Consider the following 26,157-nt stretch of genomic DNA (forward strand, 5'->3'; position numbering starts at 1 on the left):
TTTTAAAATTAGCAGCCTTTAACTAAGAGTTTTTGGTAGAAGTTCATGAATTCAGCATATTTCATTTTTTATTTAAATATTTTAAGATTATAATTTTAGCTCTTAACATATATTACTTTCAGGTTTCATTTTAAACAGGTTTATTTTAAAAGAGAAAAATGTATACTGTAAAGAACAAAATTGAAAAAATCTTTTTTTTTTTTTTTTAGTCAACTCTGTGGTGGGATTTTGTTTTTTCTGGAGAGGATTTCTTGATGTTTGGAGAGAAGCATATAGGGTTTTATCATCTCATAATATGCTTTTCCTTCTGGTTGAGCCCAGATACATAAAAGAAAAGAGGGAAAGAAGTTTCTAAATTGTTGTTTCTAAATTGATGTATTGACATTCTATTTGCCTTTAGTTAGCTACTCCAGTACTTGGTGACTGAAAGTTGCAGTCATCTGACAAAACCAGACAACAATTTCTAGGAGGCTGGTGTCCGCTTCTGGGCCAAACTTCTTCAATTATTAATAGTAGACATCTTTGTTGGTAGTTTCAGCAGAGTCCAAGGACTGAAAGGGATTTATCATGAGATTGAACTACCCTTTTAATCCTGGAAGAGTTTCCTTCTATGTTAGGTTTAGGAAATTCTGCCAAGCAGTAGGGGGAGCTTGCAAAGCTGCTGCCTTGACTCTGCCCATCATATGCTTGGTGTGTGGATATATAAGTGACTTTCATTTTTTGGGACCTCAGTCTAGCACAGGGGTGGGCAAACTACAGGCTGGATCCGGATCCGGCCCCTCAGGGCTTTGGATCCGGCCCGCGCAATTGCCCCTCATGGTGCCGCAGGCCCTGCGCCACTCTCAGAAGTGGCCGGCACCACGTGCCTGGGGTGGGGCAGAGGGCTTCGTGCGTTGCCCTTGCTTCCAGGCACCGCCCCCCCCCCCCCCCCCCCCGCAGCTCCCGTTGGCCGGGAACAGGCAACCGCGGCCAATAGGAGCTTCGGGGGAGGTACCTGGAGGCGTGGCAAGGGCAGCGCGCAGAGCCTTGTGGTGGGGGGGGGACCCAGGGGCTGCGCAGGGACATGGTGCCAGCTGCTTCCTGGAGCGGCACCACGCGGGGTCAGGGCAGGTATGCAGGAAGCTTTAGGTAAGCGGCGCCGGGTTGGAGCCCGAGCCTCTCCTGCACCCTGCCCCCCAACTCCCTGCCCTGAGCCCCCTACCGCACCCACACCCCTCCTGCACCCCAGTCCCTTGCCCTGAGCCCCCTACCTGCACGCCGCACCCCTCCTGCACCCAACTCCCTGCCCTGAGCCCCCTGCCTGCACGCCGCACCCCTCCTGCACCCCAGTCCCTTGCCCTGAGCCCATTCCTGCACGCCGCATCCCTCCTGCACCCCAATCCCTTGCCCTGAGCCCGTTCCTGCACGCCTCACTCCCTCCCGCACCCCAACCCCCTGCCCCGGCTCTGCATACAATTTCCCCACCCGGATGTGGCCCTCGGCCCAAAAAGTTTGCCCACTCCTGATCTAGCACCTTTCAAGAATATAAAAGTGTATATATAAAATAATAAAATTTGTGGTGGTTTCTGCAGAAGAATTTGTTTTATCCATAACCAAGCTATAAAAATGCTTGAGGTCCATTTTAGGTTTTCCTTTTTCACCGGCATTTGTCCCACAAGCTAGTATGGAAATATTTATATTTTTCCCTATTTAGCTTCAGTTGTGTGGGAATTATGCTCTTTTGGATTATGTGGTTTGGCAATGCTCATTTCAAATGCTGGCCTATTGTAGTCTGCATTTTTCTTCTTCCTCTAGAATGTATCTTCTGCAAGAGCATATGTCCTGATCAAGATTAACTTTACTTTTGAATCTCTTGAATACAATTTTGGGTGTAACATTCTGTCTTTTCGCCTATTTCTGGATGTTCTCCAACTTCTTTCAATGAAGAGAATGCTATTAAGCGTGCTGAATTTACATCAATAATTTGATAATGAGTAACCATATTCTTTTATGCAATGTTCCATGAAGCAGGTGTTGTTTCTCATCCTATGAAAGGAGTCTAGACTGAGGAAGTGGTAGATGTAACCCACTTCAGAAGAAAACGAGATTGATGTGTGGTTAGTTCCATATTCCACAAACTCTTGTATTTTGAAGTGGGCACATTTGTTAAAACTTACATTGGTGTTCTCACCAGCTGAAAAAATTATTTGTAACTATCAAGTTTCCTTTCTAGCACTTTTCTTTGACTTCCTCCTGGCTTGACAACTGGATTCCAGGATGGCTACTGTGTTGCCAAAGACCATCTGTACCAAGATGGAACGGGTTTTATTATTTTGTGGGATACTGAGAAATAATGTTTCTTTGCATCTTGTGGCTAACAGACATAAAAGAATGTGTCTGTTTGGTTAAATGGATTTCTGGTGCAGTTAGCCTCTGCCATGTACTAACACCAATAGAGGTGCTAAGCTAGAGGCTGTCCCACTGCAGTCCAGCTCTCAATGAGGTGTTGATATTGAGAAACTCTTGGTCCTGGATCTCTCTCTTTCTGTGTTTAGACAGTTCACAAAGGCACATTGTGAGGACTTCATTTAGTTATGAGGACATGGAAATTTTGTTTCCGATCTTTTAATTCAGGGTAGGAATAAATGGACAGTTTTCAGAATAGAGCAAGGTAAATAGTGGTCTATACTGGGACCGGTGCTGTTCAATATATTCATAAATGATCTGGAAAAAGGGGTAAATAGTGAGATGGCAAAATTTGCAGATGATGCAAAACTACTCAAGATAGTTAAGGCCCCAAAGCAGACTACGAGGAGTTACAAAGGGATCTCACAAAATTGGGTGACTGGGCAACAAAATGGCAGATGAAATTAAATGTTGATAAATGCAAAGTAATGCACATTGGAAAACATAATCCCAATTATACGTATAAAATGATGGGGTCTAAATTAGCTGTTACCACTCAAGGAAGAGATCTTGGAGTCATTGTGGAATTCCTTGTCAGAGGATGTTGTGAGGGCCAAGACACCTAAAAGGGTTCACAAAAGAACTAGATAAATTAATGGAGGATAGGGTCCATCAATGGCTATTAGCCAGGATGGGCAGGGATGGTGTTCCTAGCGGAATGGGCAACAGGGGATAGATCACTTGATGATTACCTGTTCTGTTCATTTCCTCTGGGACACCTGGCACTGGCCACTGTCGGAAGAGCAGATACTGGGCTAGATGGACCATTATTCTGACCCAGTATGGCCATTCTGATGTTCCTATGAGTAACATGAAATGCTTAGAGTTCTATAATCCTGAAATGTTGTATATGATTCAGAAGGGGCCATCCCTACAAAGCTGGGTGGATAAAAATCAATGCTTTAAAAAAAAATGTAAAAAAAATCAGATTTTTTTTGAGAAAAAGTTTTTCCCTCAAAAAGTATATCTAAACATAGTTTTAATTAAGATACATTATAGCTCCGATATCTCATCATGGAATAGGGATTATTAATTCTATAGTATGAGACAATATATTCATGTAATGTTTAAGAAAAGTTTTGTAACCGAGTTCCAATAGTTCATGGATTAGCGACCCAATTTTATGGGTTTCCAGGGGCTTCTGTGTAGATTTAGGTTAATCTTTCTATCTACCCAATGGGATTCAGTGCTCAGTCTAGAAGATACCATCAGAGATGCTTAGTTTTGCAGTTCTCAGACTGTGGATTTGTCTCTCCAGAGATAACATGCTTGTTAACAGCAAAAATGTTTTTAAATAAAGAAATTTAAATATATAGAGGTGAGAAATAACAGACCTCAACCCTATTGTCCGTCTTCAGATTTGTGTACATGAGTCAATCCCTTATCTCTCTCTAAAAGTGTAAAGTTTCAGAAAGTTCAACGAATACAAGATTGTTTGAGGCAGAATAGATCTGGACAAGGGGAAGAGGTCTGGAGATAAATGTGAGAAGGGAGGGACAGGCAGTTAAAACAAAAGTGAAACTGTTTGAGCAGCATATTCCAGAAGTCCTTCTGAGTGTAGCCTTCATTGATTTTAGATCTACCATACCATTCTCTCACTAGAAGGGAAAACCTATAATGGCAGCACGCCATAAAAGAGACCCAGTTTGGGAATATTTTAATGAAGTTCCTCTACCTGTGAAGAATATGTATTAAGGTTATAGCAACCAACAAGAAGGCACTTTTATGTAAAAACCCATAATTAAATCAAGTCTTCCTGACTAGTGATTTAAATCAAATCCACCCTGCTACAAAGCATTTGGAAGCATGTTGGGCAACACAGTGTGCTTTCTTGCAGTTTGGCAGTAATAGCACTGCCAGTAAGATAGTGACAAACAGAGCTAGAACAGCAGAAATTTTTGTCTAATCAAATTAGCCTGAAATTCCATAGTTCTACCAAAAGATGGGCACTATTGATCTACTAGAATATCATGCAGCTAAGGGAATTAATTTAGAATTGAATTGCCATACTTAACTCTGAATTTCCCAGAGTTTCTCAAGCAGAAGGCAGACACTTAACATTGTTTTTAATATTTAGTTTCATTTGAATAGCTTAAATCTTTTTGGAAGAGGATTTAAAACTCATCTTCGACCTAAATGAACCCCTCATTCTGATTACATACTGTTGACTAAATCTTTAATAGGATCATGGATTATTGACCTGATAGACAGCTGGCCATGTACACAATCCTTTTGGAAGATGGGTTAAAAATGTACTGTGCGTCAACAATGGCTGATTCTGAAGCACCATCTTGACCGTAGTAAAAAGACTTTGTCCTAGTATGTTTTCTTTTAAATGATTATGCTCCATTAGAAACCAATTTAATTACTTTTGAATTTGAATTTGTTTGTGAATGAATTTTTTAAACAGGCAAATTTAAAAAAAAAAAAGGAGCTATATAACTTTACAGTGGTTGAACCAATTATATATATTTGAATTTTGGGGTAAAATTCCTACATAACTCCACAATGACCTTATATGCTCGCTTGCTTCAAAGAGTTTTTACAGCTGTGTTACAAGTCTCTGACTATAGGGTTTTACATTGGAAACAGTAATGGATGTTTGACTATTACAGAAGGAATGGCGCTGTTCTAATTATGCTCTGTTCTCATCATCACCAGTATAAGGATATGAAGGCTATAAAAGCTGGTGCCAGGATGGATGAATGAGCTGGGAAATCTTTAACATGACACTGTTGTTCTCCAAAGAGGGGAAAAATGGGGGAAATGACTATACAAGTTTAAGTAGGCATTGGTGATGTAAAACCCACTAGTTAATCTTTTCACTGTAAAGCAAATACTAAGATAGAGACCTACACGGAAACTGTTGAGCAGCCAATTAAAAACAGATTCCAGAAAGCTTTTCTTCTCAGGGGAAAAACATAAATGCATGGCGTGGTTTAGCAAACCAGGTCAGTGAAGCTAAAGCACTACCATCATTGGAGAAACAATTAGCTGAAAAAATTGGCATCTTGGGAGTTGGGTATTAGGTCTGTAGTGTAGAGATACACTTACATTTTAAGGCAACCTTACAGCCATTGCAGTAATGTCCACACTATTCTCCTTGCGTCAGTGGTGTGGGTCCTCACAAGGAATGCTTCCACTGATCTCCGAGGGGCAGCGTAGGGAGCCTGGCTGCCCTACAGGCTCACAGGCTTCTGGTGGGCTGCCTGCTCCCCATGCCCTGCCAGGAGCAGAGAGGGAGCCACACATGGCTTCTCACCACTGGGAAGCGGGGTCCAGCTTCTCTGTTGGAGCCAGGTAGCCTTGTCAATTTCACAGCTTAGTGAGCCCTGAAATGGGCAAGGCTGTGGGGCTCCCAGCGAGCAGGGGGCTGCTCGGGCATCTCATCCTGACTCACAGCTGGGTGTTGGGTCCAGCTATCCAGGGGAGCAGGGGCTTTCTTGTGGTTTTTTTTTTTCTTCATGGCTCCTGCCATGAAATTGACAAGACAGCCAATGTAAGGGACGCAATGTCTACACAGACACTGTGTCGCCCTAACTACGCCAACGTAAGCCTTATGCCTTTCGTCGAGGTGGAGTTATGTCTGTGTAGTAGGGCACTTACATCAGTGGGAGGAAGGCTGTAATGTAGACACTGACGTAATTAGGTTGACATAAACTGCCTTATGTCAATTTAACTGTGTAGTGTAGACAAACCCTAAGTCTTGATTGGCCAAATACTTTTACTCATTTCCCCAAAATGTCTCTTGTAATTATTTATTTTACATAAGATTTTACACCCCTGGGATGAAAGTGGGTCATGGGGCAGCTTAATTGAATATCACTTTTAAAAAAAGCAATGTCAAAATGGACAAAACCATAGCTCACCACCAGGAAGACAGTATGGGTGTTGAAGTTATGGCTTGAGAGCAGTCAGACTTGTGTAGAGTTATTGAGCTTCAGGGATATTAAGCATTCCTCTTCTAAGGCATGAGAACGCTTCAAGGGTAAAAGCAATGACATAAATATTGTTTGGTGGTACTGAGTGCAACAAGGCTTTTGGGAGTGATCTACCTAGCCAGCTGAACAAGATACAAACCCATCGTAGCTGGGGGTACAGCCCACTGGAGTGCCAGTGGTTCATGTGCTGAAAGGCAAACAAAAGAGTGAGTTTGTGTGCAGCATGTTGTTTTTTTGTTTGTGTTCTGTTTTAAACAAAAATGTCAATTTTTCAGATAGAGAGAGGAACAAATTACTAGCCTTGTTGCATTTCAGATAAGCTTTCTTCAATAGCCAGAGAATTAAGGAAATCTGCCACCATGATTCCTCCAGCTCTACTTGTGGCCCCATAAAAAGTATCCCTGAGTGTTCTTGCAAATAAATCCTACTGACTTGCTTTGCTGGTATGCATGACCCTTTATTTTTGAACATCCAGGTGAACAAGCTTTTTATTTACAAGAAGGTTTCTGGCATGCAAAGGTTTCCCAAAAATGACAGTAGCACAGTATCTGAGAGTATATGTTCTGGTGGTCCTGTCAAAGCAGCTTTTATTTTGAATAATTTATCCATTCATAAATAATTTAGGAAAAGAAAAAGGCCTACATTTGTTAGATAAATTATTTGCAATGAGTAATCCAACCAAGTGGGTTAGAGGAAGAAGTTGGTGTCCACCAGGACATGTAAACCAATTAAACATGTATTGGAAAAAGAGCTGCAAACAATCAATCAGTCATGTCAAACTGTGAAGTGAAGCAAAAGCCTATGTCCAATACAGATGACCTAGGCAAGGCTGAGAGCTTCTTAACAAGACTTTGATCCCTAAGCCTTTTTGCACCCATCAACCCTTAACAGGGAGTGGGCTACCTAGGAAGACCAGGGCTTTAAAAAACCTGCTCCTTATTGACCAGAGGCGCTGTGAACAGGAATGGCTAATGGGAGTTTTGCGAGGGAGTTTACACAGGGAGTGTGTATGTGTGTGTGTTTTGCAGGGGCTAGATACTTACCATTCTTTAAACTTAAAACCCAAAACACCCCCTAATAAAAAACAAAAGAACAACAAAAGAACGAGCTTCAGGAGTAAAAAGATAATGCAAGCAGAAGTCCAGCAACAGAATGGGGGGCTGTCCAGTTTATTGCACCCAACGCAGCACGTATGAATACCTGCCCGGTCATAAAAATAAAGGGAAGGGTAAACACCTTTAAATCCCTCCTGGCCAGAGGAAAAACGCTTTCACCTGTAAAGGGTTAAGAAGCTAAAGATAACCTCGCTGGCACCTGACCAAAATGACCAATGAGGAGACAAGATATTTTCAAAGCTGGAGTCGGGGGGGGGGGACAAAGGGTCTCTCTGTCTGTGTGTTGCTTTTGCTGGGACCAGAGCAGGAATGCAGGTCAGAACTCCTGTAAAAAGTCAGTAAGCAATCTAGTTAGATATGTGATGGATTCTGTTTTGTTTAAATGGCTGATAAAATAAGTTGTGCTGAATGGAATGTATATTCCTGTTTTTGTGTCTTTTTGTAACTTAAGGTTTAGCCTAGAGGGATTCTCTGTGTTTTGAATCTGATTATCCTGTAAGGTATTTACCATCCTGATTTTACAGAGGTGATTCTTTTACTTTTTCTTCAATTAAAATCCTGCTTTTAAGAACCTGATTGCTTTTTCATTGTTCTTAAGATCCAAGGGTTTGGGTGGGTCTATGTTCACCTATGCAAATTGGTGAGGATTTTTATCAAGCCTTCCCCAGGAAAGGGGGTGTAGGGCTTGGGGGGATTTTCGGGGGAAAGAGGTTTCCCAGTGAGCTCTTTCCCAATTATATTTGTTAAACGCTTGGTGGTGGCAGCAATGAAGTCCAGGGACAAAAGGAAAAATAGTTTGTACCTTGGGGAAGTTTTAACCTAAGCTGGTAAAAATAAGCTTAGGGGGTTTTTCATGTAGATCCCCACATCTGTACCCTAGAGTTCAGAGTGGGGAAGGAACCTTGACATGCCCTATAGGCAGGTGGTGTATGTGTGCATTCGGTGCAAGGAGCTCCTGGCCCTCAGAGGCCGTGTACGGGCTTTGTAAACCAGAGTGGCTGAACTGGAGGAGCTAAGGGAGACAGAGGTACATAGATGAGACTTTCCGGGACACAGTAGAACGGTCCCACGCCCAGTCTGACAGCCTCTGTGCTATTGAGGAGGATGAACATCTCAGGGAAGAAGAACATACAGCTGGAGCAGAGGGAAATGATCCCATAGTTGGGATCAGTGGTGAGCTGGAGCCGGTTCGCGCGAACCGGTTGTTAAATTTTGAAGCAGTTTTAGAACCGGTTGTTAACCCGCTTCCCTGCAGGGGGCACTGAGGCTTTGATGGGCTCCGGCCGGGAAGTGATGTAATTCCTCCTCCAGCTGCCGGGGGCGCTGCGCTGCGGGAGCCATGTGGGTTGCCGCCTGGCCCTGGGCACAAGCCCTGTTGCTGCTGCTCCCGTGGCCCTGGGGCTCCCAATGCTGCCTGGTGGGGCCTGGGCTGTGTCCTGCTGCTCTCCCCGTGAGTACCCACCACCCTGCCTGCAGCCAGCCCCTGCCGCACACACCCCCTGCCTCCAGCCACCCCAGCACCCCCTGCCCTTCCTCCAGCCATCCCCGCACCCCCGTCTCCAGCCACCCCCGAAGCCAGCCCCTGTCTCCAGCCACTCCCGCACCCCCTGCCCTGTCTCCAGCCAGCCCTGCACTCCCTGCCTGCAGCCAGCCCCTGCTGCACCCCCTGCCCTGTATCTAGCTAACCCCCGCTGCCCGCACCCGCTGCCCGCACCCGCTGCCCTGCCCGCACCCAGCCCCTGCACCGCCCTGCCCTGCCTGCAGCCAGCCCCTACCTCCAGTCAGCCCCTGCCCTGTCTCCAGCCAACCCCGCACCCCCTGCCCTGCCCGCAGCCAGCCCCACACCCCCTTCCTCCAGCCAACCCCGCCTCCTCCTTTCTCCAGCCAGCTCTGCACCCCCTGCCCTGGCCTGCAGCCAGCCCTGCACCCCCTGCCACCAGCTAGCCCTGCCCCACACCCCTGTCTGCAGCTGGCCCCACTGGTGCCCTGCAGTTCCCAGGGCAGTAACCCTGCACACCTGCTTCAATGAGGGGGGCAGGGAGCAGCTGGGACCCACACATGTGCACACCCTAGGATGACCAGACAGCAAGTGTGAAAAATCAGGACCGTGGGTGGGGGGTAATAGGAGCCTATATAAGAAAAAGACCCCAAAATTGGGACTTTCCCTATAAAATCGGGACATCTGGTCACCCTAGCACACTCCCAGGGAGTGGCGGGGACCTACATATGTGAAACGGAGCTCATTTCTAGTTCAGGCCCATCTTTTTAAAAAAGAACTTTAGGCAGGGTTAACATATATCCGTATTTTCCCAGACAAATCAGGCTTTTTGGTTCTTAAATCACCGTCCGGGAGGAATTTTTAAATTTCCTCCTGGGAAAATACGGATGTATGGTAACTCTGTTACAAAAAAATACATACTGGGGCACATCCCTTAAATCAGAACTTTTTATAGGGAACCGGTTGTTAAGATTTTGGCAGCTCATCACTGGTTGGGACCCTTCTTCCAGATGATGTAGTATCTTCTTGCACTGGATACCTTTCCAGGGGAGGGAACTCCAATTATTAGGAAGAGAGAGGTATTAGTAATGGGCTATTCGATCATTAGAAACATAGATAGCTGGGTTTGTGATGACTAGAAGAACTGCCTGGTGACTTGCCTGCCTGGTGCAAAGGTTGCAGATCTCTTGAGACATCTAGATAGACTTATGTGTAGTACTGGGGAGGAGCCGGTGGTCGTGGTATCAATGTAGGTACCAATGACATAGGGAAGGATAGGAGAGAGGTCCTGGTGGCCAAATTTAGGCTGCAAGGTAAGAGATTGAAGTCCAGGACCTCTATGGTAGCGTTCTCTTAAATGCTTCCAGTTCCACGCACAGGGCCACTGTAGAACTGCAGGGTCTCAATGCGTGGATGAGACAATGGTGTAGGGAGGAGGGATTTAGATTTATTAGGAACTGGGGAAACTTTTGGGAAAGGGGGAGCCTATACAGGAAGGATGGGCTCCACCTAAACCAAAATGGAAACAGATTGCTGGCACTTAAAATTATAAAGGTCATAGAGCAGTCTTAAAACTAAGGGCTGAGGGAAAGCCAGCAGGTGGGGAGGAGCACGTGGTTCGGACAGAGACATCCCTTAGGGGAGGATTAATTAATGGAGAAGAGGATGGAAGATGATAAAATACGGGTAGGATCTGATGAAAAACAGTCAAATGAAAAAGAGTCCCATTCAATTACATCATGTAATGGCAGACAGCAAAAAAGTGACAAGTGTTTAAAGTGCTTATATACAAATGTTAGAAGTCTAAATAATAAGATGGGTGAACTAGAGTGCCTCATATTAAATGAGGATAGTGATATAATAAGCATATCAGAAACTTGATGGAATGAGGATAATCAGTGGGACACCATAATACCAGGGTACAAAATATATTGGAAGGAGAGAACAGGTCACGCTGGTGGGGGCGTGGCACTATATGTGAAAGAAAACATAGAATCAAATGAAGGAAAATCTTAAATGAACCAAACTGTACCCTAGAATCTCTGGGGGTAGTAATTCCATGCTGGCAGTAGGGATATATTACTGACCACCTGACCAGGATGGAAATAATGACTGTGAAATGCTCAGGGAGATTAGATTCATAGATACTTTAAGGTCAGAAGGGACCATTATGGTAATCTAGTCCGACCTCCTGCATAACGCAGGCCACAGAATCTCACCCACCCACTCCTGCGAAAAACCTCTCACCTATGAGTGAGCTATTGAAGTCCTCAAATCGTGGTTTAAAGATTTCAAGGAGCAGAGAATCCTCCAGCAAGTGACCCGTGCACCATGCTACAGAGGAAGGCGAAAAACCTCCAGGGCCTCTTCCAGTCTGCCCTGGAGGAAAATTCCTTTCCAACCCCAAATACGGTGATCAGCTAAACCCTGAGTATATGGGCAAGATTCACCAGCCAGATATCCAGGAAAGAATTTTCTGTAGTAACTCAGATCCCATCCCATCACAGGCCATTAGGCCTATTTATCATGAATATTTAAAGATCAATTAATTACCAAAATCATGTTATCCCATCATACCATCTCCTCCATAAACTTATCGAGTTTAATCTTAAAGCCAGATAGGTCTTTTGCCCCCACTGCTTCCCTTGGAAGGCTATTCCAAAACTTCACTCCTCTGATGGTTAGAAACCTTCGTCTAATTTCAAGTCTAAACTTCCTGGTGGCCAGTTTATATCCATTTGTTCTTGTGTCCACATTGGTACTGAGCTTAAATAATTCCTCTCCCTCTCCGGTATTTATCCCTCTGATATATTTATAGAGAGCAATCATATCTCCCCTCAACCTTCTTTAGCTTAGGCTAAACAAGCCAAGCTCCTTGAGTCTCCTTTCATAAGACAAGTTTTCCATTCCTTGGATCGTCTTAATAGCCCTTCTCTGTACCTGTTCCAGTTTGAATTCATCCTTCTTAAACATGGGAGACCTGCAGAACTGCACACAGTATTCCAGATGAGATCTCACCAGTGCCTTGTATAACGGTACTAAAACCTCCTTATCTCTGCTGGAAATACCTCGCCTAATGCATCCCAAGACCGCATTAGCTTTTTTCACAGCCATATCACATTGGCGGCTCATAGTCATCCTATGATCAACCAATACTCCGAGGTCCTTCTCCTCCTCCGTTACTTCTAATTGATGCGTCCCCAGCTTATAACTAAAATTCTTGTTATTAATCCCTAAATGCATGACCTTACACTTCTCACTATTAAATGTCATCCTATTACTATTACTCCAGTTTACAAGGTCATCCAGATCCTCCTGTAGGATATCCCGGTCCTTCTCTAAATTGGCAATACCTCCCAGCTTTGTATCATCCACAAACTTTATTAGCACACTCCCACTTTTTGTGCCAAGGTCAGTAATAAAAAGATTGGTCCCAAAACTGATCCCTGAGGAACTCCACTGGTAACCTCCCTCCATCTTGACAGTTCACCTTTCAGTAGGAGCTGCTGTAGTCTCCCTATTAACCAATTCTTTACCCACCTTTCAATTTTCATATTGATCCCCATCTTTTCCAATTTAACTAATAATTCCCCAGGTGGAACCATAACAAATGCCTTACTGAAATCGAGGTAAATTAGATCCACTGCGTTTCCTTTGTCTAAAAAAACTGTTACTTTTCTCAAAGAAGGAGATCAGGTTGGTTTGGCATGATCTACCTTTTGTAAAACCATGTTGTATTTTGTCCCATTTACCATTGACCTCAATGTCCTTAACTACTTTCTCCTTCAAAATTTTTTCCAAGAGCTTGCATACTACAGATGTCAAACTAACAGGCCTGTAGTTACCTGGATCACTTTTTTCACCCCCTTTCTTAAAAATAGGAACTATGTTAGCAATTCTCCAATCATATGGTACAGCCCCTGAGTTTACAGATTCATTAAAAATTCTTGCTAATGGGCTTGCAATTTTGGGTGCCAATTCCTTTAATATTCTTGGATGAAGGTTATCTGCCCCCCCCCCCCCCCCCCCCCCCCCCCCGATTTAGTCCCATTAAGCTGTTTGAGTTTCGCTTCTACCTCAGATATGGTAATATCTACCTCCATATCCTCATTCCCATTTGTCATGCTACCATTATCCCGAAGATCCTCTTTAGTCTTATTAAAGACTGAGGCAAAGTATTTGTTTAGATATTGGGCCATGCCTAGATTATCCTTCACCTCCACTCCATCCTCAGTGTTTAGCGGTCCCACTTCTTCTTTCTTTGTTTTCTTATTTATATGGCTATAGAACCTTTTACTGTTGGTTTTAATTCCCTTTGCAAGGTCCAACTCTACTTGACTTTTAGCCTGTCTCACTTTATCCCTACGTGTTCTGACCTCAATAAGGGAGCTTTCCTTGCTTATCCTTCCCATTTTCCACTCCCTGTATGCTTTCTGCTTTTTCTTAATCACCTCTCTGAGATGCTTGCTCATCCAGCTTGGTCTACAACTCCTGCCTATGAATTTTTTCCCCTTTCTTGGGATGCAGGCTTCCGATAGCTTCTGCAGCTTTGATTTAAAGTAATCCCAGGCCTCCTCTGCCTTTAGATCTATAAATTCTTCAGTCCAATCTACTTCCCTAACTAATTTCCTTAATTTTTGAAAGTCAGCCCTTTTGAAATCAAAAACCCTAGTCGCAGATTTATTTTTGTTACTCCTTCCGTTCAGTTTGAACTGAATAAGCTCATGATCACTTGAACCAAGATTATCCCCTACAACCATTTCTTCTATGAAGTCCTCACTACTCACCAAAACCAAATCTAAAATGGCATCCCCTCTAGTCGGTTCAGCAACTACTTGATGAAGGAATCCATCCACTATTATTATTATTCGCACTTGTCCTCCAGTCTATATCTGGGAAGTTAGTCTCCCATGATCGTGCAGTTTCCATTAGTATTTACTTTATTGAAAACATTAAAGAGGGCTCTATCCATATCCAAATTAGATCCCGGAGGTCTATAGCACACCCCAGGCACTATCCCAGGGGAGGTTCTAATAGTTTTCTTCCCCCAATGTAATTTTTGCCCAGACGGACTCTGTCTTATCCATTCAATTGCTTCTTATTTCTTTACATTCTACCTCATCATTGATATACAATGCTACTCCACCACCTTTACCTTTATTTCGGTCTTTCTGAAACAGCACATACCCTTCAATACCTGTAGTCCAGTCATGACTACTATTCCACCATATTTCTGTTATCCCTATAATATCTGGTTTCACTTCCTGCACCAGTAGCTCTCGTTCCTCCATTTTGTTACATAGGCTCCTCGTATTGGTGTACAAACATCTTAATTTTTGCTGTTTGGCCTCGCTCACATTCTGTACCCTATTAGCACGGTCATTCTACAGCCAGTCTAACCTGTTAGACTGGTATCCAGCAGCTAGTCCTGGAACCCCCAAGAGGAGAGGCAATTCTTGATTTAGTCCTAAGTGGAGCACAGGATCTGGTCCAAGAGGTGACTTTAGCTAGACCACTTGGTAATAGTGACCATAAATGTAATTATATTAACATCCTTGTGGTGGGGAAAACACCACAGCAGCCCAACTCCGTAGCATTTAATTTCAGAAAGGGAGACTACACAAAAATGAGGAAGTTAGTGAAACAGAAATTAAAAGGTACAGTGCCAAAAGTGAAATCCTTGCAAGCTGCATGGAAACTTTTTAAAGACACCATAATAGAGGCTCAACTTAAATGTATACACCAAATTAAAAAACACAGAGAACAAAAAAATGCCACTGTGGCTAATCAACAAAGTTAAAAGACGCAGGAAGAGGAAAAAACGGATCCTTTCAAAAGGTTTCAGAGTTACAGCTGTGTTAGTCTGTATTCGCAAAAAGAAAAGGAGTACTTGTGGCACCTTAGAGACTAATCAATTTATTTGAGCATAAGCTTTCGTGAGCTACAGCTCACTTCATCAGATGCATACTGTGGAAAGTACAGAAGATCTTTGTATACACACCAACCATGGAAAAATGGGTGTTTACCACTACAAAAGGTTTTCTCTCTCCCCACCCCACTCTCCTGCTGGTAATAGCTTATCTAAAGTGATCACTCTCCTTACAATGTGTATGATAATCAAGTTGGGCCATTTCCAGCACAAAAGTGGAAGTTAAATCCTAGTGAGGAAAATAGAAAGCATAAACTCTGGCAAATGAAGTGTAAAAATATCATTAGGAAAGCCAAAAAAGAATTTGAAGAACAGCTAGCCAAAGACTCAAAGTAATAGCAAAGAATTTAAGTATATCAGAAGCAGGAAGGCTGCTAAACAACCGGTGGGCACACTGGACAATCAAGATGCTAAAGGAGCACACAAGGATGATAAGGCCATTGTGGAGAAACTAAATGAATTCTTTGCATTGGTCTTCACAGCTGAGGATGTGCGGGAAATTCCCAAACCTGAGTCATTCTTTCTAGGTGACAAATCTGAGGAATTGTCCCAGACTGAGGTGTCATTAAAGGAGGTTTTGGAACAAATTGATAAACTAATAAGTTATCAGGACCAGATGGTATTCACCCAAGCATTCTGAAGGAACTCAAATGCAGAAAATTGCAGAACTACTAACTATAGTCTGTAACCCATCATTTAGATTAGCTTCTGTACCAAATGACTGGAGAATAGCTAATGTGACGCCAATTTTTAAAAGGGGCTCCAGTGGTGATCCTGGCAATTACAGGCCGGTAAGCCTGACTTCAGTACTGAGCAAACTGATTGAAACTATAGTAAAGAACAAAATTGTCAGTCACATAGATGAACACAATTTGTTGGGGAAGAGTCAACATGGTTTTTGTAAAGGGAAATCATGCCTCACCAATCTACTAGAATTCTTTGAGGGGGTCAACAAGCATGCGGACAAGGGGGATCCATTGAATATAGTGTACTTAGATTTCAGAAAGCCTTTGACAAGGTCCCTCCCCAAAGGCTCTTAAGCAGTGTAAGCTGTCATGGGATAAGAGGGAAGGTCCTCTTATGGATTGATAACTGGTTAACAGATAGGAAACACAGGGTAGGAATAAATGATCAGTTTTCAGACTGGAGAGAGATAAATTGTGATGTCTCCCAGGGGTCTGTACTGGGCCCAGTCAACATATTCATAATAATCAACATATTCATAAATGATCTGGAAAAAGGGTTGAACAGTGAGGTGGCAAAATTTACAGATGATACAAAATTACTCAAGATAGTTAATTCCCAGGCAGACTGCGAAGAGCTACAAAAGGATCTCTCAAAACTGGGTGACTGGGCAACAAAATGGCAGATGAAATTCAATGTTGATAAATGCAAAGTAATGCACATTGGAAAACATAACCCCAACTATACATATAAAATGATGGGGTCTAAATTAGCTGTTACCACACAAGAAAGAGATCTTGGAGTCATTGTGGATCGTTCTCTGAAAACATCCACTCAATGTGCAGCGGCAATCAAAAAAGCTAACAAAATGTTGGGAATCATTAGGAAAGGGATAGATCATAAAACAGAAAATGTCATATTGCCTCTATATAAATCCATGGTATGCCCACACCTTGAATACTGTGTGCAGATGTGGTTGCTCCATCTCAAAAAAAGATATACTGGAATTGGAAAAGGTTCAGAAAAGGGCAACAAAAATTATTAGGCGTGTGGAACGGCTGCCATATGAGAAGAGATCAATAAAACTGGGACTTTTCAGCTTGGGAAAAGAGATGACTAAGGGGGAATATGATAGAGATCAATAAAATCATGACAGATGTGGAGAAAGTAAATAACGCCTTTTACGCCTTCTCATAACACAAGAGCTAGGGGTCACCAAACGAAATTAATAGGCGGCAGGTTTAAAACAAATAAAAGGAAGTATTTTTTCACACAACGAACAGTCAACCTGTGAAACTCCTTGCCAGAGAATGTTGTGAAGGCCAAGACTATAACAGGGTTCAAAAAAGAACTAGATAAATTCATGGAGGATAGGTCCATCAATTGATATTAGCTAGGATGGGCAGGGATGGTGTCTCTCGCCTTTGTTTGCAAGAAGCTGGGAATGGGCGACAGGATGGATCACTTGATGATTACCTGTTCTGTTCATTCCCTCTGGGGCACCTGTCATTGGCCACTGTCAGAGGACAGGATACTGGGCTAGATGGATCTTTGGTCTGACCCAATATGGCCGTTTTTATGTTCTTATTACTTATGGAGAATAGTTTTCAGGCTTCCGTATATACAGTAATGCATCTGTTTGAGGTGGGATTTATTACTGTATAAGTATTCAGGGGGCATATGTTGCTTGTTAGTTTTAAATTTTTAATAGGCACAAGAAGTTCAAGTAATTTTCTCACTGGAGACCGAAAATCAGTGTCTGACAACAAATCAGACGGTGTACGCTGTAATTTAATGATCAAGCATAAAACTGAAGCCTTCGGATATGAAAACTCCATGAGTATTTTGTTGTGATGCAGGGGTGTCTAGATTACAATGTGCCTGTATGTAAAAGGGAAGTTTCTTTGGCTGAGCTAGTAAATAAGGTGTGTACCAGCCTTCCTTTTTGACCCAATCAACTTCTGCTGAATCAAAGCTTTTATTTGAGTTATTTATAGTCCTAATGATTTTAAATTTTTTTTTTAATCTGACCAGTAGAAGTGCTATTTTACTGAGTTTGCAGATTATTTCTGTCCTTATCTCTAAGAAGTGTGAACTGCCCCCTTTTCCTCTTTGGCATATTGTCCCTGAAGGCTAATGATGACCATATAAATAACATTAAATTATTTAATGGCTGATCATTTTAGCAGAAACTTCCATTTCTTTGACTGTATGTACAACTGTAGATTTTGAGTGGATCTTGAGCATCACTGATTCTTCCCTTACATCCTAATCCTCCCCTTGAATGTTTTGAGGGCCTGGGAAAAAGTATCTCTAAGATGGTTTTCCTTTTTCTGCTTATCCTTCTCCTTGGTTTTTTGTATGCAGGAGAGAGGGACATTAAATTGCCTAATCAGCGTTCCCTAAAATTTAATATTTGTTGTTTCAGTATTCCCTTCTTCTTGACCATTGAGTATGATGCACTATGTGGTCCCATTTGAGAGGTGGCTAACCTGAAAGAGGCTGATCCAGTGAGTTATACTCCTGTATTTTATATACAAATTCTGATGGAAATTCTGTGTTACATACATAGCTCAGACCAGAAACAATTCCTAGAAAGGGAAATAGTTTGAGCAGTATTTGCAGAAGACTTACCTTTAGTAGACAATGGCTATAATGCTATTTGACCACTTCCCATACTGAGCCCCCATTGGCGATCCTGTGGGTCTGAGTAGCTCTGCTGATGAAGGTTAGGTTGGGCTTCTGACCTATTAAAGTGAGTGGACGCACGTTCTTCTCCTACTTCTTCACTCTTCATTCACGGCCTTTGCTCTTGTTTCGTAACACAAATTCACACAAAGTAGACAGCAGTAATCATCTTGATGATAACTTTCCCTTGACTTGTGTTTTTCTGGAATCATGTCTTAAACTTTCATTACTGTTTTTAAGAACTCTGGCTCTGATCCTGCTCCCATTGAAGCTAATGCCAAAATTTCCACTCATGTCAATGGTACAGGCTCAGGCCCTTTCTGTCTGTAAAGCATGTTCATGTTTTCTTTGGGAAGGTGTCTACATTACATACTAAAAGTTAATTGGGTGCTTTCTTCACTAACCAGAATGACTAATATGTGCTGTTTTCGAAGCATTCATTTTCTGATATTTGTAGAGGCAGCCAGTACGCTTTAGCCTTGCTGCTTTTTTCAACACTTTCTTTAGTAATAAGGAAAAAACATAAGCAAACAAGATGAATAACAGATCATCCACACACTGCAAAAAATGGGGGGAGAGGAAAACATTTACTATTTCAAAATCTCTTAAAGCCATTTGAAATGCAGTGAGAGCTGGCACATAATTAAGCTCCTTCATTTTCAGTTTAAACCAATTTTTACCAAAAAAAATCCTGGGTTTTACAAAAAGTATTCTTCCCCTCCCCGATTTTCACCCTATTTTTGTATCATTCATGTATATATAAAATAACTTGTTTTATTAGGAAAATATAATACATTGCATGAAATATATGTATTATGATAATACAGTAATCGGTGTATATGCAAAGCTGCCTGTTGAAATAAGGCTATGTATTAGTCTAGAAGATGCACACAATAAACAAACAGGCATGCACGCAAGCTCTATAGTGCATGCACATCTGAGAGTATTGATGAATCTCATGCCAACCATGTACACGTTTCAGCCAGTTAGCAGATAACAGTTCACAGATTTGAAACACTAAAATGGGAAGAAAATGAAAATCTGTATCAGAACATGTTCTAGAACACAAGGAAGTATTCAAAAGTTTTAAAAAAACAAAAACAGGATAACAGGATGAAGTTGAGTGTATGCGCTGCAAATGGTGTGGCCCAATTATTAAATGTAAATATTTATAGGCTAATAGTTCTAAGTCTACAACAGTAAACTGTTTATTCAAATGAAAAATTTTATTTGGGGATTAGAGATGTATTGTTTTCTTAAAGTGAGAGGTGGCATTGTGTTTTGAGTTGTTTTAGTTCTGCAGCAAACCACATTGAATTGTGTTCATCTAAGCATTAATCTACTGAATACTTTTTTCCCCTGTCCTTCCACCCACCAAAATAAACCCCAATATTTACCCAGAGAAATCAATAGCTTTTGCACCAGTTTTCATCTGTTTTTGTTATTGTAGTAATAAACACTGATTAAATTCCCAGGGAAAAAATAAAAACCAAAAAGGAAGGGCTTTATACATAATATGCATTAAAGAAAAAAGACTTTAGTGGTGCCTACTGTGTCCTAGTTAATGGCCTTGAAAATATAGATTTATAGCAGTTAGAGATGGTCTGTAGGAGAGAAGTCCTAGTGTATCCTTCCCTTGCCAATATATGTTGTTCCCCAAACTAGATTTTCAGAGAATTGGCCCTTTTAAAACTAGAGTTGACAAATATTCATAAGCTTGTATATCCAGTTGCATTTGGGTGCATTCAGTTTTCCATCAAAAAGCACTTGCACAGTCATTCTTAATGCATTATCAATTGTATTTTCTTTCATATTTGTGTACACATGCAAAATTGATTGCAGTTTATTTGCACATAGAAACTATCATTTTGTACACACAAGTGATCGTGCACACTCAAAGGCCTGTCAGGAAATTTTTTCTGATAAACAACGGAAAGTTTTTGTTGAATAATGTCACCATATTACTTATATTTATATCCTACTAAATAACCCATTGTATTTTGTTAAATGTTAACATCAAGGATGAAGAATTAAACTTCAGATATTTGTAGATGGCTATTGCCCATTCACCACATTCCTACCACCATCTCTTGACTAAGGCATTATAGATGTAATGGTAGCCCCATGCTGCTTAAATGTTTTCATTATAAATTGCCCTGTATCAGTTGTTCATAACTTTCTCAGACTTTCATTTTTTGGCTGAAGTTTTCCAGGTCTGGTGATTTTTTTTTTTTTTTTTTTAAAGAAAGATAAAAAGAGGAGAAAGAATGAAGCAGTTATTTTGTTGTTTTAAAGTAAGTGCTTAGTGAAAACATTACTTTGCCTATAATATATATAAATAAAATATGTGAGACATCTCTTGATCCAAACTCTATGTAGAAAATTTAAATTAGGCAAGAAGATAAACCATTGACAAAGCTGGTGACTTTCAGTGGCCTGATGAAAATCTGTTTTGATTTAGCTGAGTAATGAGGGTATTAAGAAAATCAGTCTTGTACCTGTGTGGTGGTTCAACTTTAAATACTTTAAATAACACCTTAAATAACAGAAGCATAGAAATGTCAGGCTGCAAGGGACCTCAAAGTGATCCAGTCCAGCCTCCTGTGCTGAGGCAGGACCAAGTATGCTTAAACTGTCCCTGACAGGTGTTTGTCCAAACTGTTCTTAAAAACCTCCAGTGACGAGAATTCCACAACCTCTTTTGGAAGCCTATTCCAGAGCTTGTTAGAAAGTTTTTCCTAATATCTAACCTAAATCTCCCTTGGTGCAGATTAAGCCCATTTATTTCTTGTCGTAGCTTCAGTTGATATGGAGAACAATTGATCACTGGTCTCTTTATAACAGTCCTTTAGCTCATTTGAAGACTGTTATCAGGCTTCTTCCCCCTCCCCCGCGCCCCCCAGTCTTCTTTTCTCAAGACTAAACATGTCTGACTTTTTAAAATCTTTCCTCTTAGATCCGGTTTGGTTGCTCTCCTGCAAGTTAGGTGCCTAAATACCTTTGATTTGGGCCTAAAAGCCTGGAAATCCAGATATTTACCCCCAACTTTTATCACAGATATCCAAATTTTGCCCGGAGTTAATTAAATCTTGACCCTGAAAACCATTAGAATTATAAGCATGCTGATGATAGTAATAAATAAAATAACTTTACTCTTAAAAATAGATATTGTACTAACAGATTAAAGTACCATTCTAGCAGTCCACAAAAGCATTTACATTTTCCACTAACTAAAATTACTTTACTGTTCTGATTAAAATCCTTTGGTGTTGCTGAAGAATATTGATGGTCTTCTGACAGCCTGCTCCATCCAATTGAAACTCAGGTTGGCAGTAGCTAACACTGAAAAGGATTACTTTTATTAATGGTGAGCGTATTTCTAGAAGAATATAATGGAAATATGAACTTTTCCTGTCAGCATCCCCATACAGAGAAAACTAGGGGCCTGGGCTTATGTAAGTCAATGGTGAAGGTCCTATTGATTTCAGTGATGCAGGATCCAGCCTCCAGGATGTTAAAAACCTACATGATGCCAACATATTTTTATTAATTAAAAGCCTCTCTTCACATCTACCACTTTAGCCTAGAATGGCAGGATAGGACACGGAAAGCTGCAATGAAGTTACTGCTCCAAATAAGGTTGGATTGCAGAAATAGAAGAATGGTGCAAAGCAGCCATGCTGAAAAGTGTCTCCCAGAAAAAAATCTTGAGGGAAGCGCCGGGCTCATAGAAGCGTGCACAGTTCCAAGTGATGAAAATTGATATCCGCCAGAGTTTCTATTCCAAATTCAACCTGGTGTTTAGGACTTTAATGGGAGTGGAAGAAAATTAAATTTAGAACAGATGTGCAGAGTTCTGGCTTTTCTGCTGACCCAGAATGTATTTATTCCAAGTACTGTAGGCCTGGAAGACATGCATGTAGTACTCAGATGTCAGCCTGGTGCATTGGTCCAAAACGAAATACTTAAAAGGGCTTCAGCGCCTTTCCTGGATCCTGTTGTTACTAATAAATCTTCTCGGGTACAATTCAGCTCCCCTCCCCAGAGTTCATTATTTGACACAGGAATTGAAATAGCGTTCTGGCAACTTCCTAATAGATTTTCCCTCAGGGGTGGGTAAATAGTTAGGGGATGCTGACAAGATCTTAGAGTGAATTTTGGGGCTAGAAATAACATGAGATGAAGGAGGAATTCTGATGATATTGTTCATTCTGTGACCTGGAAAGCTGGCAATGATTGATATGGTGCTGCCATTGATGGATATCTAACAAAACCTCCACACTGTAATTGTGTTTTATATACAGGAGTCTCTTTAGCCCTAGGATTTAAAAATTCATCCAGCATCAAAAACCTGACATACTTGTAAATTACTATTCCCTACCCGATGTAGGAATTGATCCAGTGAGTGCAGCAAGAGCCTAGGAGTCCTGACTCCAGTCCTAGGTTGTCTTGTGACTTAACATTTTTGTGCCTCAATTTCCTAAGCCTGCCAATCTGTAAAATCAGGATAAAGCTTACATTTGAAAAGACCTTTGCAATTTTATAGCACCTTTTGAACAGATTATTATACATTTGTGTATTTTACAATTTCTGCTTTAACGTAGAATTCAGCCGCTCAGCTGGGGGTGGGGTGGGGGGGAGGTGGTGTGTGTGTAAAAAACAAACAAACCCCAGCAACAAACACACAACTCTGACACAGCATTGCTTGCTCGCTGTAGGTAAAGATCACCACTCAGCAATAGACCGATTTCTTGTTGGTGGGACCAGGCTACTGTGTGGCCCAGAACTTTACTCCAGTTTGCCAACACATGTATAATATTGCAACTTACTTTAGATAACAGGGAGATTCTCAACTTGCTTTTAACTGCATGCATTATTGTTTTTATAGGTTTCTAGGGGATCGACATTTTACATTAGCTTATAGGTAATCACGTCCCATCACTTTTGGAGATCATTTGAAAATGAAAAGACACTAGCATTAAGTGTGGGTGGGTGTTAAAATAACTGCGGACAGATTCTGAGCTAATTTATACCAGTGTAACTTTGGAATATAGTATGTGCAGTTAATGGATTTTTTTTTTTTAAAGATATTCCTGGTTCTAGCCATATGCCCCATTATAAGGATACAGAATATTGACCCAAGCTGGCTATATCTTCTCTACTGTTAAAAAGGTAAGAATCTTAATTTGTGCCCACTGTATCATCAGTAGAGTTACCTAAAATTTATACAGGTAAATGAGCTCAGAATTTGGTACTCTTTTTTTTTTTTCCCCCTAAAAAAAAATAATTAAATCTTATTCACTTGGTGACCACGCAAAATACACTATTTCAGCATATTATATAGCCCATATTGTTTGTAGTGCATATAAAATATATTAATGCTTAAATGCTGTACCCTCTAAGGAACAGTTAACAAGAATGCTAATAATGGAAAGCAAATAGCAATAGCGATCAGCAACAAAAGATAACCACTCTCCATGGTTCACACTATTGGCTCTTAATCACTTCTGGAGAGTTCCCACGTTGGAAGCATGAGTAGCTTTCTTGGAAACTAGTTAAAGAATGGTAATATCAGTATTACTAGATATACTTGCAAAGCCTCAGATGGGCTTTTACTAGTGTATATTTCAATCACTCTTCCCAGGAGCAGGTTTGAATTTTAATACAGCTTCCATGACAATATATCCAAAGCTAGTGTTAAATAACTGGTTCCAGGTAATTTCATACTGCAGTATTTAAATTGCAGTACTAACAAGTGTCACTTGGATCTGAACACATGCACATTTTAGGAAAGACTATCCCAAGAGTAAATAGCTCAATCATTCTTTGCAGCTAATTGGCAAAAGGTAATATTTATAACAGTTCTCCTGTACTTCCTGGCTCTTTATTTTCCCTAGAGTTAAATTTAAGTGCATGATTTCTTAAACTTCTCATGACTTTTACTTAAACAATCTGCAAACAGTATTAGTGCCAACACTTGGGAAAAGCAATTTAATATTCTCATTGTTCATGCAGTATTTTACTACCTGTTGTTATTACTGATTCCATTCACTATCTTATATTAGAAATAAATGGTACTCTTAGGGAAAAGAAATGACCAATTATGTATATTAGTGAAAACCAGTTAAATACTATTGAATTAGACACCTAATACAGGAATAACCATGGAACGTGGCTTTTATCATAGCATAGCTTTGACTTCTAGAGTGCCATTTCTCTCTGAGTAGCAGTGAGGGTAAGTAGGGCTAGTGTTGCAAGATGTGGAGTCTCTTCATCTTCCATTTGAAGTCATTTGTACTTCAGAGACTGAGAAATCTGAGCTACAGGGTTTAAGGTCTTAGCTACTTGAGGAAGTTGCCTGGAATAGCTCATGCTGTGGACACTCCTATTCCACACTGAGAATATGTCTGCGCTACAAGGAAGAAATGTTAATTTAAAAATGGCAGTGAAGATATGGCAGCTCAGCTTTTTAATTTTGGCAAGCAGTTCAGGGACTGAACTTTAACTACTAACAAAAGTTAAAAGCTGAGCTGTTGTCTTCAGTGCCATTTCTTAAACCCCAGTTAGCAAACTCAAGTTAAGAACACACTTTTTTTTCCTGCCATGTAGACAAAGTGTCCATGTGTAGTTTAGCTTAATGAACTTTAACTTTTGGAACTGGATTAAATTACAGTGCAGTCTTAGTGCAAAATAAGAGTATCCACATGAGAGGCTATTGTGGAATAGCTATCTAAATTCCCACCCATCCCTATTTCACAATAGTTTCTCTATGTAGATGAACTTGCCCAGGGTAAAAGTGTAGGACAGTAACAGAATCCAGGTCTCCTGATTCTCAGTCCAGTGCTCTGTCCCATGCTACTTTCCTCCATCCTTGCTGATGTTACTATCCAGCCATATGTTCACGTTCCATCAATTGTATTATCTGAAGCACCAAGCATGCACTTGCTCTATGTAAAATCTGGAATGGATTCTTTGGGAATGTTCTAGTCTTTGGTTCAGGAGGATCTGGGTTAGATTCCTGAAGGAGTTTAGGATGCTAGTGCCTAGAAAAATCACTGAGATTTAGAAAGCCTAAGTTAGGCACTCAGGCTCCTTATACAGCAAATAAGACAGACCTCTAAAATGGGATTCACAGAAGCCAGGACATTAGGCAGCTCCCTGCCAAAGGTAGTCAGTGGGAGATACTAGGGGAGGATGTGTCCTAAACCTGATCCTTCTCAGGGAGTACAGCACCTCATCTGCACTTGTGTGTATCTCTGCTTGGGATTCTCAGCTGTTAGCCCTCAGAGTTAGATGCCTGTGTACTTTTTTGCAAGAGGGTGGGGGACCTCCCTCCTAACTTTTAGCCCGGGGATGTGGGAGCCCTTGCTTCAAGTCCTTGCCAATGAGAAGAAAGATCCCTGTTCAAACCCTGCCACCTCTTTGGGCAGACAAAGTGGGGTTTTGTTATTACTAGGGGTGCCTGATCTTGGGACTTAAGCATCCAAGTCTCTTTATGAATCTAGCCACCTGATTCTGGGACATTGCATTTAATAATGAATGTTGTACACTTATGAAGCATTGTTTAAAAATAATGGAGATTGTAGTGGTCAAATACTGAACCCAGAGTTTATAGGTAAAGGTTGAAAGTCAGTGTGAGATTTCACTGGACTTACTCCCGATGTACAGCAGTATAAGGGAGACAGACTTGAATTAGGGTTTTCTAATGTTGTGGGATAAATTTAACACTGTGCGAGGACAGAATATTTAGCATAGTTACCCAATGTGTCCTGAAGAACCTAGTTAGTATCCAGCCAGGGGAAGAATGCACCTACACGGACTGCTGTTTCTGCCATTCATTAGTGACACCATCCAACT

At 41.3% G+C, this 26,157-nt stretch overlaps 1 long non-coding RNA gene across 4 annotated transcripts in view; it reads left to right on the top strand.

The window, feature by feature from the left end:
• Window positions 1-26,157, top strand: part of LOC122465928 — an 85,834-nt gene that overhangs the window by 9,816 nt on the left and 49,861 nt on the right. For 2 of the 4 annotated variants that reach the window (XR_006291073.1, XR_006291074.1), the window contains exons 2-3: window positions 18,041-18,122; window positions 23,388-23,472. This is a non-coding gene — a long non-coding RNA (uncharacterized LOC122465928). The remainder of the gene's footprint in view (window positions 1-18,040; window positions 18,123-23,387; window positions 23,473-26,157) is intronic. The other 2 variants (XR_006291072.1, XR_006291075.1) reach the window with 1 other exon arrangement.

Source organism: Chelonia mydas, chromosome 5 (genome assembly GCF_015237465.2).
Source record: "Chelonia mydas isolate rCheMyd1 chromosome 5, rCheMyd1.pri.v2, whole genome shotgun sequence".
Taxonomy (NCBI): Eukaryota; Metazoa; Chordata; order Testudines; family Cheloniidae; genus Chelonia; species Chelonia mydas.